This window comes from Polistes fuscatus, unplaced genomic scaffold, assembly GCF_010416935.1.
Source record: "Polistes fuscatus isolate 324 unplaced genomic scaffold, CU_Pfus_HIC Scaffold10, whole genome shotgun sequence".
In the NCBI taxonomy this organism is placed as follows: domain Eukaryota; kingdom Metazoa; phylum Arthropoda; class Insecta; order Hymenoptera; family Vespidae; genus Polistes; species Polistes fuscatus.
Genome location: NW_025112998.1, coordinates 1,640,659 through 1,657,014, shown reverse-complemented (window position 1 = coordinate 1,657,014; position 16,356 = coordinate 1,640,659). Strand labels below are relative to the sequence as shown.

The 16,356-nt window shown below is 29.7% G+C and overlaps 1 protein-coding gene across 13 annotated transcripts in view; it reads right to left on the bottom strand.

Annotated features, from left to right (window-relative positions):
* The window catches only part of LOC122526055 (trehalase), a 37,525-nt gene extending 25,948 nt beyond the window's left edge, over nucleotides 1-11,577 (bottom strand). For 2 of the 13 annotated variants that reach the window (XM_043649189.1, XM_043649186.1), the window contains exons 1-2: nucleotides 5,583-5,987; nucleotides 2,564-2,599 (exon numbers count right to left, since the gene is read on the bottom strand). The gene's annotated coding sequence lies outside the window, so the exon portion shown is untranslated. Of the gene's footprint in view, nucleotides 1-2,563; nucleotides 2,600-5,582; nucleotides 5,988-6,551; nucleotides 6,571-7,458; nucleotides 8,098-9,762; nucleotides 9,908-11,020 lie in introns of those variants that run through there. The other 11 variants (XM_043649185.1, XM_043649184.1, XM_043649183.1 and 8 more) reach the window with 11 other exon arrangements.
* Nucleotides 11,578-16,356: the final 4,779 nt, after the last annotated feature.

The following is a 16,356-nucleotide window of genomic DNA, read 5'->3' as shown; positions in this document are numbered from 1 at the left end:
ACGATATGCAGTAAAACCTCTTTTTGTGTGGTGGTTAGGGACCGCATAAAAAAAGTCGCACTTAGAAAATACATCAATTATTTGCGAAATATAGATGTGAAAATGCTTTCAATCAAATTAAATAATTGTTAGGAGATTGTTTAAATCAGATGAACAGTGTCGCGAAGTCCGAATACATCGTCGTCAAGGAGACCATGTAATCAGTTCGTCCACACATGTATATGTACATTGAAAGAAAACATAAAACTGGTAGCAACGCTGCTGAGATTTAGATACCGCATAAAAATAAATCGCACAAAACAAATCGCACAAAAATAAAATCGCACAAAACAAATCGCACAAAAATGAAATCGTATAAAAAAGGACCGCACAAAAAGAGGTCTTACTGTACAATTATTTGTGATAAATGATAAAATTATAATTTCAAAAAAAATACAAAATTTAATGGATATGAAATTCTTCTTAAGTGGATTGGTAGATTTCCAATCCTTTTATATTTCCAAATTTAATTCTAAAATATTTAAGAAGTGATCGTGCAGTCTGTTGAGGGTTTTATATCAAAGACTTATTCATAATATTAATGAATGTACTTATTGTAAATAATGACATAAAATGAAAACCATACATAATGTGGTTCTTAATCAAAAGTGACTTATTCCTATAGGTGAATATTATAATACATTCATATAAGTTTTTTATATTCTTATATCTGTTAAATGCAATGCTAGTGTAAGATGTATATAATACAAAAATATTTATTTATCATTTTCGTTATACTATATTTTTACCAAGAAGCACTCGACATTTTTATTGAAATAATTATTTGTATTTGTTCGAATAGATAATGAATAAAATATAATACAAATTAATTTAACTTTAATGCAAAATTGTTATTATGCAAGTTTTAAATTAGCTGATCTTTAAATCACACTGATGTCGCCATCTCACGAACTTACGAAACACTACTAGTGTACGGAACCTTATTGTCGGTAACTTATTGATCATAGCTGATGGTCGATAAAATAGATTTTTCCAAACATTAGTCGAATTTATCATTTTTAAATGCAGATAAAAGAAAATGAATTGAAATGTTAAATTTACATTGAATTTGCAAAGTAATGAAGAAATACAAAGCATGTAGCTATTGAATGACTCTTATTAAATGCTAATCGTATTTATTAGCATTACAAAGTATTCGAGAATTTTTTTTTTATTTGCCTTCTGTCTTTTTATATGACATGAAATATGATAAAAAATAACCAACGCCCGAACTTTTGTTCTATTTTTTTGTTTTCGACTACGATTATAACTTTGACTTTGAACCAAGTTCGCAATGATTAATTGATTTGAGTAGTCAAATCACACTCAATAAATTTTTATTCTGGTTTAAATTTACTTATATTACCCTAATAGATTTCAATCTATTTCAATTACTCTTTAGAAAAAAATTTGTAGTAAAAATACGATCTCTAAATATCGAGGAGCCTAACTTGTGCTATGTGGCACGTAAGCCATGTTAAATATCTTCAGAAAGAAAGGTGGTATACGTGATGACCGATGCGTAAGCAAAATCTTTCATGCATCATGGTTAAATCGGCGCTAAATTTAAATCAGAAAACCTTCGAACAAATTTACCCCATTCTGATAAAAGACGATCATTTGAATACAAATATCCTGACGCGCCAAAATGATTTAGATTATGTGAAATATGACGAGATATGATACAAATTATAGTTCGCTATGAAGAAGAAAAGAAAAAGATATCATCAGACGAAAATTGTTAATAATTATCGCACAGGAAGAAGAAAGAATCAAACTTGGATCCAACATATTAAAGGAAGAACAGTTCAATAAAACCCGATTCGACGAGTCAACGATTATTTCATTAAAACAGTCTGACGTCAGATAGATCGAACGAGTACCTTGTTAAAATTATCAAACGGATCGTCCATTAAAGGGATTATTCAAACCAATTGATGGTTCTCAAATTAACGAGAGAAAAAAAAAATATTTAAAAATATGTTGAACTTGAAAATAAACTGAACAAGTTGTTACATCCTGTAACGTTACTTATGATTGATTAATTAGGAACATTTTTATTCAAAAATAATATTAAAAAATGTTCTTCAGATGCTGAGTGAAGGAACTGAAAATAGATGCTTTAAAATAAAAAAAAAGTAACGTATGCAGGAGGGTAACAAAATGATTCCAAATTTGTAATACTTTTTCGAAAATTACTTTTGTTATTTTTTCCCCCTACTAGTTATGTTTGTAAAGATAATAAAAATTCGATGTTTTTATCAATAAAGGAAGAAATGGTCTTAACAAATTTATTATTATAAGATTAGTAATAAAGTATATACGCGTGAAAAAAATATACACGTGAAAAAAAATACAACTGAGAAAACCTGAGAATAATATGAATAATAAAATATCGGTAACATTCCGCAATATGTATGAATAGTCACGTGTAATCATAGAATCCTTGGCATTGAAAGTAACGCAATATGATTTAAATCCATAAAGATTATTACTATACATAACATTATTATCTAATACATACTCAGTAATTCGTGCCGCATGGCGGTAGGTCGTCAATCTATAACAAAAAAGAAAAGAAAAGAAAATTAAATAAAAGTTAAAAAAAAAAAGAAAAAAACATTGAATTTTATAAAATTAAACATTTATAAAAGAAATAATTTTAACCCTTTCAATAAAAAAATTGTTTTCAATAAGAGTACAAAGGTATTCATATTTGAAATATTTGGAATACCTGTTCAATGAAGTTTCACGCAAATCAACTTTAGAAAAGGTTAAACAAATACGTAAGAATAAGAAAGAGATAAAAGATCAAAATAATTACTATTTCAATGGATCAAGCAGAAAATGTGATGCAAGATTCGAAGAAATGAACGCAACACGTTTCTTAAACGTGCTTGGCTCTCACCATTCTTTTTCTCGTAAAATTGAGAACCACTTTAGGCCGAGCCTCTCATCCGATAACTAGCTAAACCAATCAGAGAAGGTTTCGCGTACGACGCCCATAAAATCGACCAATCAGAATTCTTCTAGCTTGAAGGCACGTCCGTGTCGTATCCGCTTTCTCCGAATCGTTTATAAGCCGGTAGATAATATAAAAGACTTATACGATTAATTAAACGATTTTGGAAAATCCTTGTCATGTGTGATACATTATATTATTTACTTTACGATCAAATATTGCAATTAAATCAAAATCAATATGGTGTCAGTTTTATTGGCGTCAATTATGATGATATTTTTCTATTCTTTAATTAACGTTATCTGATTGATCGATTACTTGTTAAATTAAAAAGTCATATTCTGATTGATTGATTATAACAATTAATACATAATATATATATATATATTTTTTAAAATATAAAATTTAATTTTACTGTTAGTCGATTGTTTATTAAATCCTTCCAATGACAATTCTACCTTTTTTATTCAAAACAATTATTTTAAAACATACAATTTGATTGATCGAGAACCTACTTCAAATACACTTAATAATTTTATCTAACGTTTTTTTTCCTGTGACCTTTGCGTTTCCTGGCCTTGAATGGAGGTGAACAAATTTTGTCGATGATAGCAACAACGATTTTCTAAGCTAATTTTATCCAACGTGACGTAAAAAAAAAATCCTCGAATTTCTTTTCTAAAATCTTCTTGGAAATGTTCTTTTTTATTTTTCGTGCATCGAAATAAATCGATTTCAAAATGACACATATCGATAAATGAAGACAATCAATAAATATATAAAGATATGTTTAAAAAATCTTATTGATTTAGATATTTATTAATTGTAAATGTTGACGAATATTTATCGAAAAAGATGTTTATCTTCTCTTACTCTCTAGCATTTAAATCTAATAATAATGTTCGCCCGTCCTTAGTTTAAAATCAATTTTGGCAAGTTCTCAATTGTGACATTGCCACGTTAAATGTATGTTAAAAAAGAATTGTTATATTTCGAATCATCTAACGGAAAGTCCTAATTTTATGATGTATCACGTTATTATAACATAAAACAAAATAATAATAATAATGTAAAATTTCTATAATCTACTTTAATTTTTTTATTTATGCAATCTTGAATAAAACTGGTGATAAGTATATAATTAAAAATAATGATAATATAATTATATGGAATTAGTATCAAAATACTATTAAGATCGATTAATGAAACAACTGAATCAAATGAGCTTTGATTCATAAGTATCCTATTTAATTATTTTACAATGCATTAAAATTACAACTGTGATATAAGCTATATGCATAATATCCGTTCGATTAAGTATACTTCCAACGATGTTGACTTCCGACGTAGGAACGAAGTTACATTGAAACGATGGAGGGTTGAATTAATTCAATACACGTCATAATAATGTTCTACGCATATACGCTTGATCTCATAAAAATTTGTATTTTTCCTATACTTTTATAACAAAAAGAAAAGCAGAAACAAATATTGACAATTGATCAAGGATCACATTTCTCAATCTGAAACCTTTAGACTTTGAAACTTAAAATTTACGAGGTATTAATAAATAAGATAAACATTTGTTTATACAGTTAATGTCTATTTTGAAAAAAGATCATCAACTCTAAACACACACTTTTAAGCTGACAATTATTATATCTAAATGTTTTATTTAAATCTACAGAATGTTAAATATCTACTGGACCAATCAGATCCACCCTTTCAATCAAATTCAAATAAATACTTTAATAGCGCCATTAACAGCATCGGATTGACGTATGGCGGGTCATCGCGCGAAACTCGAATGACGTAGTGGATATTACGTAAGCCTACCAAAAAGAGAAAGACGTACTTCTTTGATATTTGCACCTCGAAATGACGAAATAAATATTTCTACGTCTATATTCTACATATTTTAAAATTTTAAAGACATGTCTTCTATTTGACTTCAATTTGATTTCAATTATACGAAATGAGCATACAGTTCGAGACATTTTCTTTTGTATCGTGATAAGTGATAAGACAATGATAAGAAAAAGATTTAACGAAACTTAAATATATTTGATATCAACGTAAAAAACAATTATTAATCAATATTTTTGAATGCTACAACAAAAGGAAAAAATCACAAAGATTTAGGGAAAAAATTATTTTCCTGAAAATATTTAAACCAATTATTAAAGGGGAAAAAACGAAAAGAGAAATTATAAAAATTATCTTTGGAAAAATGTTTAATCTAAACGCTGGGAAAAACTCAAAGAGGAATAAAAGATTAAAACAAAATTATTTTTGTAGAAACGTTTAACTAAAATGGGGAGGAAATAGAAAAGGAACGAATTAAAATTAGAAAAATCATATTCGCAGAAAGATTTAATCCAAACGCAAAAGAAAAGGAAATAAAAAGAAATAAGATAAGAGGAATCATATTCGCAGAAATATTAAACCTAAACGTTTAAGTTTAAGTGAAGAAAAAACGTGATCATTGAAAATCATTCTTTAAAAATTGATCAGAGAACGAACACGTGACCAGGAGAGCCAATAACGAGAGATAAGGCGCGAAAGTTAAATTCAAACGTACCTGGAATAAATCGACCAATGAGAAGCGGCCTTGCATGATGATTTTCAATTTAAGAACAGCACTTTTTTTCTTACACTGATTCACTATTAAAATCCACTTTTTTGTCTTCCAATATTATGCGAATTAAAATCTAGTCATTGAAAATAGAAAAAAAAGAAAAATTAAATATAAAAAAAAAGAAAAAGACCTCAATATAAAAATATTTCATACAAAGTCGTTCGTACGAAGAAAAATAGTGCATATGTATATCGATCGTATGATTTGTCTAATGGCGAAATTTGACTCGATCGCTACGCGTTGCTAAGAAATGAAAACGTAACACGCACAGCACGACGTATCGTAATACTGTAAATGACTGTCCGTAGAGTGTAACCATGTACCAACAAGTCAAGACTGACTCTCTTTTGCCCTCTCTTCCTAACCAAAACCTGCTCTCCTCTCCCACTCTTTCTGTCAACATCTTTCTCCCCTTCCCTATCCAATTTTTCCCTCACCCTCCTTCTTCAATAAATGCCTTCACTCTTCTCTGAACAAGATACGCGTCTAAAAGTACGAACACAATTAATTTTAAGAATCAAACAATTAAATTCTAATAAACTAATAATAATTATAATATTTATATAAACAATTAATAAAACTTCTTTTCTGTATTTATTATATAATTATTATTGTATCTATATGGAACAATACTTTAAAATATTATCTTTAATTTGTGTACGATTCTTTTGTTCGCCATTTTGAAAGAAAAACCAATCAATCAAATTTCCTCGTCATACGTAAATTTTTTACTACGTGTTAATAAAGAAAACAATCGTCTTAATTGGCTTTCGTTATCACTATTTGAGTCATGGAAAAAATTTTAACTTTGATTAAGAATATTGAATCATTGAATAATATCGACATAAAAAAGTATTTTTAAAAAATTTTTATTAGTTCTCGATCATGAACGACAAAACACCTCCAACTGACCTATGCTCGTTGACGACCCGGAACAAACTGGTTTGACTGATTGTGAGAGCACGGACACGTGCAACGAGGCTTGCTGCCAGACAACGAACGAACACGTCCGAACGATATCGAAGATAACCGAGAATAACCACGTGCCAACTCGCCGAATCATCCTTCGTCTCGTAGCAGCCATTGCAAATATATTTATATATATACAATTGTTTTATCCTTAAATCTTAATTAAGTCATTAAAATTGAGTATATACATTTTTTCCCACTAATTGCGTGCATTAAAATCAACGTATTTCAATCAGAAAATAAATCTACTCTCTCTATCGTAAAGAAAAATTATATGTAAATATTTATAAAAAAAAATGTAATTAATTGATTAATTAATTGATTAATTATCGAAAATTCTATTACGTTTTAAATTTTGAATTCTATTTGATAACGATAGATCGAATATATGTTTTCTTAGATCCAGTTACAAGATAACATATGTATATAGAAGTATATAAGAATGTTTACGAAATATCGATCGACGACAATAGAAATCGATGCAGTTTTCGAACGAGTATAGTTCGCTTTCAAATCGATTAATTCGCCACGATTACCTCAACAAGAACAATGTAAAACTTGCATTATCTACATATACTACAGTTTGATTTAATTAAAGAGGATATACAAACGTGCACGAATGTTACTTTGACAATAAACCTCAAAATAACCATTTAAAATTGTATCAAATAAAAAAATAAGTAGCATATTTTATTTCCTTGCAAATAATTAACATAATAAAAGATTAAAAAAAAAAAAAAATACTCGAACATGATTGTTTTTAAAATAAAAAATAATTAAATATACAAAACACGCGTGTTAATCCTTTCTCATTTCAACAAAGTGAAGTATGCAATGCATAAGTACATACCGTTCGAACGAACGACCTTCGCTCTTTTTACACGATGTCCTTCACCTCGACACTAATTCAACGCAGAGGAAGCAATAATGACAATATTATACACCTCGAAATTTATACACAAATAACACTTGTTTCTCTTAACACATAAATCAAGGCTATTTAATTATTACCCTATTTTTACTTTTAACTTTTTACGAACTTAAAAAAAAATCAAATAATAAAAGAGAAAGAAAAACACTTCGATATCTCGATCTTTCACTACTGTCACTCCAAAAATTACCCTCAAATAGAACGAAACATCAACGATAGTTGCCGAACTATTTTGAAGTATGCTACGATTCGTATAAACGTTTAATTACTAATGATTTCTTTTGACTTTAGTACACTCAATTGATATCAATATAAATATTTTAAATGTAAAATAAATAAGATTGAATATCTAAATCAAAGTACGTTTGACGCGAGAATACTGACCGAAAATCGATTAAATTAAATAAAAACAATTACGAACATATGTACACGCATCACGCGACTACAAATATTATATACACACACACACACACACATATATATATATGTAGTTATAAATATGATATACGCGATGAATATACACGAAGAAAAAAATGTATAAGCAACGTAAAAAGAGATGCCAACGCTCCGACGTTCGTTAGACAACTGACGAAGTGATTTGAAGCAAAGCAGCTTTTACGCTTGACCGTGAACCACGCGACGATATTTTTTGATAGCATTATAATGTCATTACGCTCAAATATCAACGAATTTAGCTTTTTCTTTTTGTTCGGCAGTCAGACTACACGTTTTACTTTCTTATTTATTCCTATTTTTATTCATTTAATTATAATTAACACTAATTGTTCTTTATTGAATGTTATCTTCCAATGACTGTATCTTCTAACTCTCTTTTTTGCAACTGTCTTCTATTTATCTATCTCTTTTTTTATATTTTCATTTTATCAGAGTAAAGAAAAAAGGAAGGAGAAAATAAAAATAAAAAGTAGATATTGAAGTGGAAATTGTACTCTTTTGCGCGATATTGAGGCCACGAGTGGCGTGATTTAAGAATTTTAATTTGTTTCTATCTGACAATGATGTCTAAATTTCGTATATCTCTTTCTCTCCTTTCTCTTAAGATATTAAATATATTTCGTTATAAATTCTAGTAAATTTCCAATTACTTTGTTTATCTTATTTTATTTATTTTGTTTCTTTCTCATTTAGATGTGCGATATTCGATCTTTTTTCTTTTTATCAATTTAAAATTTAAGTATTAAATTCGGCGCCACTTTATTACATCAGGCGATAACGGAATGTATGGTCACGTGACCATTACTAAGCTAAGCAATTGGCGTATCACTCATAACAGTGATTCTCATTTATTTTCAATGTCATCTATATTCTCGATAATTAATGTTATCTATATATATATATAAATGCATATTTTTTATTTTATTAATTTAGAATAAGTTTAGACAACTTTCCTATCTTTTACTCCAATGTATCTAGCTTCAATTACACGTAATCATTTATGCTAGATGTCATGTGTAAAAAAGTGCGCGAATATTTGAATACCTAATCTAATTAATCGATATGATATTTCTCAAGCGAATGGTTAAATATGAAAAAAATTTTTTTTATGCCTATATATAATAATTTATAATAATGTGAAATATAAACAAAATAAAAAATAAAATGTCCGAAATCTGAGGTTCTTTCTTTCTAAATTAAAACTTATTATCGAGGAAAGAATACATCTTGTCACTTATTATTAGACTTATTGCAAATAAGCCGTCTGTCTAAAGATATGGGTCGACGGATCATGGACGACGGCCTTAATGACCGTCAAACTTTTCCACGATAGAGGAACGGAGATCAATTTGCTTAGGTCAATAAATGGCAAAAAGAATCGGCCGACCTCGTGCAGTACATTGACATGGAATAAACCTCCTCTCCTTTTCTTCTTACACACTTACGATGCACATAAAAAGAGCTGACAAGATTATAGTATCAATAATCTATTATCAGATTAGATCAGGTTGAAGTCATCATTTCTATGTGATAATATTTAAAATAAAAACAAACAACGCAACAACGCGCGTTCGATACAAAATTTTCCTTATTTTTTATTTTTGCTCTCCTTTTCTTTTTTTATTGTTTTTTTTTTCAATCTTCATAGGTTCGATTAATTTCCTTTCATTTAATCTTTCTAATTTGAATAGTTATACCGATCCGATTATGATTATTTTTATTATGATCTCGGTATAAAAATGATCAAGCACAAATATCGCTACTCACCGGGTATCGACGAGTTGATACCGATCGAGCTTGTCCGCGATTGGCCCACAATGATGACGTTGCTGGCCTAGTTGGCAGCCTTGATTGGTGAGCTGCCCGCTGCAACTCAGGCAACGGCGGGCTCCTTGCCAAACAACCAGCATTACTAGACAGCAAGATGACTGGCGTTTAAAAATTACTTTCCAATCTTATTTTCAGCCTATTAATATACTCTCCCGCGCGTGTCCGTTTATTCCTTTACCTTCTTCTTCCCCAATTCGCGATACAAAAATTACAATTCTTTCACAAGTTTTCTATCTGTTATTTTACTTTTTTTAAATACAAGGTGTGCCAAAAATTTCTAGGTGGAATAAAAGTTCCTAGGCAGGTCAAAAATACATAAATGATTTTTAAAGTCCATTCATTTTTTCTTAATAAACCTTTTATAGGATAATGTTTTTATTTTTATATTGTATAATTAAAAGCTCAACTGGTAAAATTACAAGACTAACTACTATCATGAAATGTCTCGAAAATAAGTAATTCATTTTTAAAATCACCTAAGAACTTTTGACTCACTCTTATGATCAAAGTTCGTACAGTTTTTTTTTAATACTTATTTTCATATAGTTTAATTATGTCGGGTTGATATTTCATAATGACTTTCGTTATTATGAAATAATAAGATAAACAACAAATAAGAATAGATGATTCATACTTGTTGACAATTCACAGAACATGTTTGATATTCTTTTCGGCAATTTTAATCGTCTCGACATTATGAATTAAATCAACATTATATCTGCAAATAATTAGGGATATACAATAAGATAGATAGTAATATTATCGCATGGTTCATATAACGCTGATGCGAGAATGTCATATCTCTTGCGTGCGTAATTATATGTTGCTTTGCCAAATAAATCTTATCTTTGTAAATCTATCTAAGTAATTTAATTTCAACAAATCAATAGCTTTTTATTTTTTAAACATAGAACGATATTTGTGTATTAGGAAAGAATACAAAATGAAATTTGTTCAAATTATTGAACTAAACAGAACATATATATATATATATATATATATATATATATATATATAATTTTTTTTTGCTTCATAAAATAATAATTTGATTCGATTACATTCGCCATATTTGCCTGTAAAAATGTCATTAGTTTTTTCCTGCATCTTTCTCTTTTGTTTCAATGATAACTTGTTCTACTTTTAAGTAAATACAGTTTACGAGCTCTCTCCAGTTTCTCCTTTCTTTTGCACCTACCTTGAAAACGTAACGTTACAAAGGCCTCCTCGTTGCTTCACACAACCCCACAAACACACACTCAAACACTAAACAAGGGAGGCACACGCGCTCGCCGCCTGTCGGTTAAATTTCAAACTAAACTCACTCTCTTTGACTCGGTCGGTAATATCGTATGTCACACGAACACCGTTTATCACTTCTATACTACTTATTGATTCGCCATCTAAGGTTACACGATAATTTCAAATATAAATTACGTTTATTTTTTTATTTTTCTCTATCTCTATCTCTCCCTCTCTTTAAATTAGTATCATATCAGGTCAAAAAGGAAACAATTTAGCAATAAATGAAGATTTCGTGCAAATAGAAATACTATCAAGAGTCGATCGTTTTGAAGAAAAGTGGACGTATGAGATTTTCGAACACTCTCTATGTAAAAACGAATTACTAAATTGACATGAAAATTTATGAATATCTTCGAACTCGACTTTGTTAAACTATAAATTCGATAATTGCAAAGCACCACTCAAAAAATTGCAATGCTCCGTACGGCGTCTGCCCGAATACTGTGGCATGAGCTGTTCCAACGTTGCCAAGCAAAGAATATAGAAGTACATAGAAGCTCACAAGTCCACTTTTCGCGTAACTAAAATAATCTTAGTTACTAACCTGAAAACCAGTGAGCAATAGTAGATATTTAACGCGCGATGACTGTACAAAACTATCAAAGAATACTGTATTCTTTGATAGTATATGATAGTATGATATATGTTGTAATAAAATTTTAAATAATTATATTTAATTTTTAATGTATAAACATGTGTGTGTGCCTTCAGAAATGCATTTAAACATATATTTTAAATAGTATTCATTTAAGGCGTTCAAATAGATGAAAATCTCAAAGGTATAGTGTTAAATCCAACGATGATCACCTGTAACAAAAAGAAAACTATATTAATCATACAATCAAGTGATACAATAGCCTGACATATAAGTGGTCCAATTCCTAGATGCACTTTTCAATTGAATCCTTTATTTACTTTTTATCAAATCTCTAATTACCGTTGCAATAAAATTAAATTTAAACGCGTGATTTTACATTATATAAAGTATATACAAAAAAAAAAGGAAAATGTACAAATATCAAGTTACTAAAAAAAATAATATCTAATAATTATTACGAAAAACTTATAGAAAAAAAAATTGCAAATTTAATAAAATACGATCAAAGTGAAAAATTTTAAAGACGAAACAAGAAAAGAGAAATTACTGTAATATTTACCGAACGTTATTTAAGCTTCAAAATTTAATAATACAAAAATTTTAATATTTCTGACTCTAACTAAACACATATGCATCTTTTGGACGATATGGCACACAGATTTGATGTGCCAAGGAGATGGAATGGTCCATCATCTCCAATTACAATTACAAATTAATGACGAGCAAGAAAATGATATAATAAAATATAAAATATGACTAAAGAGCTATTTTCGAAAAGTTCGAACTTGATGTTGAACCTTTGAAAATAACTTAATAGTCTATGTAGTTGCCCTCTTCAGCCACAATTAAGTGGGGGCCTCTTCGGCATTAGCCTCTTCGGCATTTAGCCTCTTCTTTCTTCATTCCCTGAAAACTGCATTGGACATTTTCTACGAGCGAGAGAGATAAGATCTTTCATACTACTTTTGCAAATTAATTCATATTATGTTACAATTCTAATTCTCAATTATTAAAAAATTAATTTACATTTTCTGTTCAATAGTAAAGCTCGTGAACTATCAATGAACTTAGAGTTCATTAACATATACACGAGCACAATTAAACGAATGTCCAAGCAGACAATTATCGATGACCTAATAACACGTCGCACTTTTAATGTCAAAAAATAAAATAGAATTGAAATAAATAAAGCAATAAATGTTATGCATTTTCTTGCAATATTTTCATTCAATTTATTCTTTATACTGAATTATATCAAATATTTCAAATACTAAATCGCGATAGTGCGAAATGTTAGTTATAATACTTAAAACTAAGTATCAAATTCATCAAAGTATTTGCGAATTTGTTCGATTCTATCTCGAATGAGATAGAATAGAAATAGAAATGAATCTTTCAAATCGTTGCAAATTCCTTTGAATCTCATGATACATAATAAAGATACAGAAGAGTTACAAAATAAATTTACAAATATGATGAATGAAAAATGAATGAGTAATCAAAAAATTTTTGTAACAATTCTGTATAAACCAGGAAGCGAAATTTCCACTCCGGAGTAGAAGCAAACCTCGTGCCATTCCTGGATCCTACCTACTTAAAATTAAAGTTTTCACATTCGCTCAAAGAAATATGCTACCTGCCTGCCAATTACCCATAATTAAAAACAGCAAATACACATACGTACCCACCCACTCACTCCACGATTCTCTCACATACCACCAGGGTGCAAAAGCCTAAACTAGAGAGCATGCCCCGGGGCACCTCCGACACCCTAGTTCAACCACGTTTTCTAAACTTATGGGAGTACGTACCAATGCTGTAATCGTCTGCCAAGGCTAGTGATTATTGCATAAAAAACTACAGCAAAAATACAAGTATATACTAGTATATATGCATACTAGTAATATACGAGTATATCAAAGTTTCCACAAATAAATGCGGTAACTCTACGATGCAAAACGATTGTTAAAAAAAAAAAAAGTTCGTATCGTACACGTGACTTTACAAGTTATTTTTATTCAATAACTTAAAAAAATAATAAGAGCGGTATTACGTGTCGCGAAACGATATACAATGCACACACCTAAACGCACACACAGGTGCAACGTACACCGTGCAATCACTAGCACAATGACAGCCGCCAATAGGAGGAAAAACTTAAAACTAAACCTATACCAACCGTTTCTCACCCATACGAGTAGCACCTGGGCACACGCATAGATGAGAACGCAGAAAGTATAGGGGGGGAGAAACGGGAGATTAGTATATTAGAAGCTGAAAATCCTGATCTAAAAAATATGATTAAAAACACATATATACATAAGACATAAATACATTTTTATAGAAATTTATCTAAGCGGCTAAGGACTCTACAATTTATTTGATAAATATTAACTTTTAATATCTTTTAAAATATCTTTTAATATATTTTAATATATTTAAAAACCTCGGACGACTCCTTTCATTAAGTTGGCTGTTCTAATAAAAGAACTGGGCTTTGAGCCACCACTTAACTGCTAGAATCTATCCGTCGAGAATGAGTTTGTTTTCTTGCTCATTTATTTGTAATATCGAAGTATCGATATATCAAAATTAATCGCGATTAAATAAACTAAGTACGAAGCAATGCATGTAAGACATTTATTACATGCTTTTCTGGACAAAAACGAGTAAACAAATGCTCGATTTCATCACGACTAACCACGAACAAAACACGTAATTAAAAAGAAAGTGCATTAATCAATTGCATTATTAATTAAATGAATTTAACAGGTGAGACAAGAAAACCTATCCTGAACTAATATAAAATATACAATACAATATACAATACAATATACAATTTTCATGAGTAACTCCTAGAAAGGAATTACTCATGTGCTCGTCATTAATTTATTGGAATAATTACAACCAGTAACTCGTGCCGATTAGGACCTTTCATCCTCGACATGATTGAGCACCGGAGGGACTTTAAATTTTTTGACTCACTGCGTAAGAAGTTCTACGATGGCTCCAAAACACTCCTACTTTGCAGCAAGTGTTGCAGTCTGACGATCGAAGAGTTCCTCGATTTGGTATTGAAGGAGATCCACCAAAGATCCATCGAAGATCCATCGAAGATCCATCGAAGATCCATCGAAGATCCATCGAAGATCCATCGATGATCCATCGAAGAATTCATCCCACATTTTGATAAGGTAGAAAGTCCGTCGTCATATCTGTAAAATAAAATAGAACAAAACGATAAGTTATCTGCAATATAATCCAACATCATATAAAATAAAATCGAATAAAATGTTAATAAAAATGAATACTTACAATGCATTCCAATGGGATGAAACTCAATTGCACCATGGCGATGCACCTCGCGTGAATCTAAAAACGCGGTATAAACGAAAATAAGAAACTATAGATGAGTTTCTTATCGCGAAACCGAAATTTTATTATACGGCGAACAACACTGATTCTAATTCGCGTTTGATTTTAATTTGTTTTACGCCCGATCACTGATTCTACACAACTAATTCAAAGACTGCTTTGCACACAGTCAATGCAAGTAGAAAAATCTTCATTGATGCACTGATTCTAATACGCGAACAGTCTGTGCGACTGTTTAAAGATAAAAATACAACTTTACTCGAACAAACTCTAATGCAATTACTGCATTGGTCGCAGTTAATTTAATATATAAATTTCAAAAATAGTTCGCGAACGCGACGGAATTGAAATGAAAACGAACGAACGTGCTTCTAATCCGTGATTTTAATTATATTTAACGATACAACACTCCCGTATATTGCTTCGCGCACGATAGCAATGCACGAACACTTGCAACACTTCACAAACACAATTCACAAACACTTCCAACACTGTAATATTCCCATGATGATCTGAAACAGAAATAAAAACAAAATTATAAATATCATTGTTGTAAGTAAAAAAATTATTATAATTATTGAGAAAGTGTTTACAATAAAAATTGACTTACGTTTATTCTTCAATGATGAATGCACGATGGGTATCCTACCCTTAGGATGACGATGAGCACACGTTTAAACCGAATAAAAGAAACTTACGGAGTTTCTTAACCGAGCAAACGAAACTTTTACACACGGCGAACAACACTGATTCTACTTTCCGACTTTTTTATATTTTATTTTAACGATGCAACACACGAGTACCTCATTGCCTACGCGCTCGATTGCAATGATGTTCTGAAACAGAAAAAGAAAAAGAACAATTAATATCATCGTTATAATAAAAATCCATTAAAGTTATCATAGAAGTGTTTGATAGAAAAATATACTTACTTTTAGTCTTCATTGATGACTGCAGGATGGGTATCCTACCCTTAGGATGACGATGAATAAAATAAAATTAAATAAAACTCTGAAAAGCTGAAACATACTAAAAATTATATTACATACAATTAAATACTACAACATTTCCTGGAATCATTCCTGAAGGCATTGCACACTTTCAAAGATATTTTATCATAAAGAATCAATATAAATTCAAACAATATTAATTGCCTTTATCTCACTACTTGTATAAAATTACATATAAAGTATGTAATATCAGTAAAAATTGTTAATAAAAATCGATAACGTTATATATATATATAATAGTTTAAT